This window comes from Rosa chinensis, chromosome 4 (assembly GCF_002994745.2).
Source record: "Rosa chinensis cultivar Old Blush chromosome 4, RchiOBHm-V2, whole genome shotgun sequence".
Classification (NCBI taxonomy): Eukaryota; Viridiplantae; Streptophyta; class Magnoliopsida; order Rosales; family Rosaceae; genus Rosa; species Rosa chinensis.
Window position 1 is genome coordinate 26,173,806 of NC_037091.1, and position 6,601 is coordinate 26,180,406.

A 6,601-nucleotide genomic window follows, 5' to 3' on the forward strand; every position below is an offset into this window, starting at 1 on the left:
TAATCTTCAATGTAACGGTAAGGGATACGGTTCGCCTTCTGCATTACTTGAACTGCAGGAGAACATGAGAAGCACCTAAACTGCCACCAAGCACAAGAACACTCCCTCTCAACCAAGTTCACCATGACGGTGCAATCCTCTGTACAAACTTCAAAAATATCATTAGTAGATTGGCTAACTCTCCAATTTCTCCATGTTTCTATCCTTTTCGACAACTTTTTCTCAAGCTTAGGACATAGTACACTCCTCCAAGTAGAAGATTGAACCTTCCTTTCACAAAACATCTCCATAACTCTCACACAAATGCCTTCAAGCAACTGAGGCAGCGGCATGTATCTCTCATCCTTGACCATGTTGTTGAAGCTCTCTACCAAAGAATTACTCATTTCGCCATATGTTTTAGCAGGGAAGCAAGCAATAGCATAGTTTTCGGGTGGCAAGTTAGCAAGAAAGGACTGACCCTGCCCATGACTTTGCTTCCTAAATTCTTCCAACTTTTCATTTAAGATATCTAAAGTCCTAGCATATGCAGCTTGTGTAAACAATCTCACAATGTGTTCCTTAAAAGTAGAACCATAGGAACTTGGATACCTACCATTCAAATTGTCCTTTAGATGCTTGATACATTAGGAGTGCAACGCATTTGGAAACACCTCTTTCACACCATCCAAAAGACCAGCTCCACGGTCTGTCATGAATACAATAGTCCGGTAGTCACTCGCCAAGATTATTGCCAAATGTTCAAGGAACCACCTCCAATTCTCTTTACTTTTAGCATCAACAATGGCAAAGGCAAATGGGAAAACATCTGAAAAAAAAAAAAAAAAAAAAAACAAAAACAAAAACAAAAACAAATAAGACAAAAAAAAGATCGAATATAAGAACTGCTACTGCTTTAAAATGCTACTGATACTGCTACTGCTATTGGCATAAAGAAATTCAACTTGACAATTGGAAAGCATGCAAAACAAACTCACATCTGATCATCATGTGAAGATCACAAGAAAACACAATAAGGGCTGCTACTGCCAGGTTCTCAGAAATTACACTAAAAATTTACATATGCTGCTACTACATGGACAAAACAAAAAAAAATCATAAAAGAAAACTCAACTTTAGAAGAAGTTTGCATACCTTTGTTCCCTGTTTTAGCACAAGCACCCAATAGCATCCCCTTATACTTGTTTTTAATAAAAGTCCCATAAAGGAACAGCATAGGTCAACGATATTTGAAGCCGTTTATGCAAGCCCCATAAGATATAAACAATCGACGAAACGATTATCAAGAGAGTCAAGGATGCAATATGAACCGGGGTTAGTTCTCTTTAATGTGTCAATATACCAAGGCAATAGAGAATACCCAAATGCTTCACTACCATGTAACATCTTATTAGCAGCCTCTTTGCCCCTATATGCCATGTGATAAGGAATATCAAACCCATAATCATGCTTGAAATGCTTGACAATATCCTTGGGTTTAATTAAAGGATCGGATGTCACTTTATCAGCCATAATAGTGGAAATAACTTTGGATCCTAGCCTCTTATGATTTTGATGCCGGACAACACCAACACAAGAATGATTATTCACCAACTTTATTATATGTAAATAACCACTAGCCTTGTTTAAGGAAGCATAAACGTACCATTCACACCCATTGGAATCTTTCTTGGCACAAGTAGCACTAACACGGCACTTGTCATTCTTAACATAGTTAAACTCAAACCCCTTCTCAACTGCAAACTTGCACAATTTATCCCGAAATTCGACGGCACCACCAATGAAAACTTGACCAATCTTATATATATTGTCATTCCAATCACTAGACATATACTTCCTTTTAGACTTGTTGCTCACAAAATTTCCAATTATCATGTTGTTGTCATCCTCAAGGTTTGAATCATCTCTACTAGCATGATCTTCATCAACAAGTTCAGGGATATTCACAATAGCATTATCCACAGTAGCATGTTTCACAGTAGCAGCAATTTCCTGTTTATCAACACACATTTTGGAACAAGCTCTAACATCAAGAACATGTATATCTATAAAGGGAAAATTTAGCAGTTGGAAGATATCCAACATGATCGAAATATCATCGTCACACTCTAAGTAGCAATTGGGGCAATCGTTAAGTGCATATCTAAAAACAAATTGACCATCCTTGAGGTTTTGAAACCTTGAGGAAATTTTGGCACACAAATTTTGATACGTGGTGCTTGATGACAACGGTAAAAGAATAGTCTCTGTCCCATATGTAAATCTTCCAAATGTTAATTTTTCCATACAATAAAACACATTTAGAAAACTATTATTAATGTTATATACTGCTTCTGCACAACCTGAAAGCAAAACAATTAAAACAGCTACTATGATAATAGTAAAACTAAACATCACATCAAACACCTGCTACTTGTTGGATCATAATTCATATACATATTTGTGCCCTAAAACATGGAAATTACTTGTTCTAAAGTCCAAATTTAATGTTGATTAATCCAATTTCATTATTTCCCTAATCTTGTATTTTTGGTTAACCTTTGTGTTTATTTATATATATTTATTATGTTTTTCTTATCATGCTAGGAAATGATGGAGAAGAATGGAAATGCACTAAAAAGTCAACTCTAGAACATTTTCTTACTCCGGCTAGGAGAAAGTGAGCTAGACAAGAAAGGAGGGGTAGATTCCTGACCAAACAAACTCCGAATGAGTTGAAACTCTCCAGTTTCATCCTAGACATTCCAAGGATCATTTGTTATGAATATTACTAGAGCTAGTTTTGAGTGGAAAGCCTTCAAACAGTCAGTCAAATCTTCTGAAAGATAAAAACTGGAAAACCTGACCTGTACGTATTTCAGAAGCATTTACGGTCGAACCACAATGAATTTAACTCTGAGATTCTACCAGGATGATCTAGACTCGTGGAGGAACATTTGATATGAAGAAGTCAGAGGCCCATTCTAAATTCTTGGTGGAGATATAATTGAAGGAATAAAGGGACAGAAAGTGACTTGAAAAACAGCTCAACATATTCCCACCCACATGAAGAAAGCTAGATGCTTTTCTCTTTTTACTTGGATATATTTTTCTACTCCATTCTCTTTAATATATCATCATCACTTCTATATTTCTGCACCTTCATGCTTTGCTTTCATTTCATCATTACTCCATCTTTTCCATATTTTACAAATCCCTTTCATACTCTACTTTCATTATTTTTCTGTCACTCATCATTTCACTCTTCTTTTTCTTCCCTATTTAAACACATTCTCCTCTCACTCTCAAAGAGCAATTCCTGAATCCTTAACATCTATTTTCTCACTTCATCTCCTTCATAAAACCTCCATTACCACCACCACAACCTTCATCATATTTTCCATCTATCAATTCCATTTCATAGACAAAAAGCTTCACTACTCCACTATTTCACCATTTGATCATCTCTACATCTCATATTCCATCATCAACCTTTAAAGAAGAAGGAGAGGAGTCTAGCATCACATGAGTTCATCTATACCATCCTCAACTTAATTATCACTAGTCCCTTCTCTATCCCTACTTGTTAGTTTGATGTTCATAAACATGTTGAAGCTTATGTATTTGATTATGAGTGAGTAGTTAGTTTGTTGGGGCTAGGGTTGAAAGCCTTAGCCAAACTTGTAATGAATTGATGTTTGAGTCTTATTTGATGCATTCTCCATGATCATCTTTACATGCTAATTCAAGAAGTGAATGCTTGTATTTGAATCTAGCTAATTTGAATACTTTGTATTTGTCATTACATGAACAATGTTTAGAGAATAGCTAGCTTTAGACATTGAAAGCATGATAGCACACTAAGTGTGTATGTGAGGGTAGTGAGTTAAAATCACCTAGATCTAGGATTGGTTTGCTTGCTTGATTATCTAAACTCAAATCTTTATGCATCTAGGAGCAAGGAATTGATACTTATCTGGTAATGTAACTTGTTCTTGGGTAGTTAGTTTCGCACTTATCCGGTGGAAATTGATAAAATAAAAGGAGTTTAGGCCTTAATAGTCTTATCCAGATGCTAAGAGGGTAATTGGATATTTGGGATTGCATTACTTATAGTATGAACATCAATGCATGCAAGGGAGGCTATGGTGAACAACCTAAAGCTCTAACCTCCATCCATTTTATCACATCTAGTTTAACATAGCCTAGTTTACATTTCAAGTTTCATTTTGTGTTAATTTGATTCGAAACCATTTTCAAAGCCAAAAATCAAACCACTACACCATCTTGCATATATTCACCATGAACTTTGGTTCACTTGTGAGCTCTTGTTTATGACTTGTACAATTGCATATTCATCTAGCACCCTTTAGGTTTTCCTTAGCTAGAGTGGGTTTTCCAATCTCTGGGGTATGATATCCCCTACTCATAATCCCCTACACTATAACTTGGCCCTTATACTTGAGAGTGGCTAACACTACTGTTCTACAAGATATCAAACCTCTCATACACAATAATCAACCACCTGCTATTACACAAATTCAAACACCTGCTACTGCTCTACTACAATCATAACACAATTATAAACCATGAGACACAAAAATCACAAAATTCCAATTATAAACCAACTCAGACATCAAAATTCAGGATTAAATATCATAGCCACGAACTGTATTCCCGTACCAATTATGCAAAAACACAGAAGGTAACAAAACCAACACACAAATTCAAAATTGAAAAGTAAAAAGAAAAAAGAAGAATCAAATTCAACCTAAAACGAGTTTAATAATTCAAAACGAAACAAATTGAACCAAAACTAGAAGAAATTCACAAGAAATTGGATGAAACAGTAGATGATCAAAATCTTAGAAAGCATGAAATTGACACAGAAGTATGAATTTGAAGCATGAAGACATGAAGAATCATAAAACTAACCTGGAAATTCAATAGGTGAAGAGAAATTTGATCAGTTTCGGGTTCTCTCACTGCGTTCAAATTAAAGAAGAAGAAGAACAAGGGGTCGCTAATGAGAGAGAGAGAGAGAGAGAGAGAGAGAGAGAGAGAGAGAGAGAGAGACGGTCTCTCCTTGACGTTAGCATAAAGGGAATAAAGAACCCAAAAAAATAAGTTAAGGGCAAATAAGTAATTTACCTTATAACAGATGGCAAGTGGAGAGCAAATTGTCCTTTTCTGTAAGTTTTTGTCCTTGGATGTTTAATTTCATCTTTAAAGGATGTAGCTGTCAAACAATTTTTTGTCAATAACTTATATGTAATTTGTTAAAAATACAAACCTAAAGATCAAATAGATCCAAAGCTACACACAAGGAGGCCCAAGGTCCAATTTGGAGCCTAATATGTATTGGGAGGGAAAAAAAAAGAACAAAGAAAAACATTTAGAAGTAAATAGGGGAAAAAAAAAAGGGGGTCCAAAGGAACATCAATAGCAAGTTTTGAACTTGGATGGGCTTGGTGAAATTTAAAACACTTAACAAACACGTCAGAACCTTGAGATATGTATTTATTACATATAATAAAGTATATATTTTGAAAATTTATCAATTCATAGACACTTACTCCTTGTGTTGGCTAAGATTTATTTAGCCACACTCCCCACATTTCTAGAAATTTGTATGAAGGTCGTTAACTTTTCCAAACCTTATGATGTGTGTCTTTATTATAAGAGATGATTTAAATGAATAGTACAAAACATCATTTCATAAGTTTATGGTACTCTTTTTGACACTTATAATCCTATCACCATATATATCATCTCGCTCTCTTTTATCTTCCTCCTTTTCTTTTTTAAAGAAATAATATATTCTTTATTTCTTTATATTAAGAGGAAGAATATTACGTCTTTTATCGTGACATACCACGGTCACATAACACATCTGGTTGAAATCACAACTCTTTATGGTTGTTACCATACTTCCATATGCCTTCTCTTTACCAGTGAAAATATTGGCTAGCAATATTTGGCTCATACATTCATGAACTCATACTTATTAAAGGGAATGTCTTAATGCTTTTCGATCATTAACATGCTTCAATAATTCACTATGTACAATTACTAATAAGATACTACGTACCTCACCAAATTTCGGAAAAGAACAGCCCTTACTAATGTTCTTAAACATATATTAATGCAAGTAAATGCATATATGCATTTTGACAGGATATGCAATCTTTCTTTAATAGCCTTTATGATGTATGTATCACAACAAATTCACACATAATGAATTTTAATTTATAAGAGCAAACATAAAATTCCATAAAATATGTGACTGTAGATTAAGCATCAAAGGGTACGTGAAGACGTGTTATACAGACACCGGTAGTAATGACACAAGTCAAATAGGAATTTATACAGTATGTCCTTTTGAAAGTTCTAATAGTTATTGAACAATTATATATGCAAGATCCCAGACTTTTAGTTGAATCAATAATCAATTGCAGATATCATATAAATGGGTAAAGATGCAATTACCAATATTATCAATCATGATTATCCATTAGGTATATCCAAATTCAATTTCTTCTTGTACAGAAGATCATGCATACAATGACTATGATAACACTTATAATTATTATTTGACCTTTATAGATGAAGGGTTGCGACC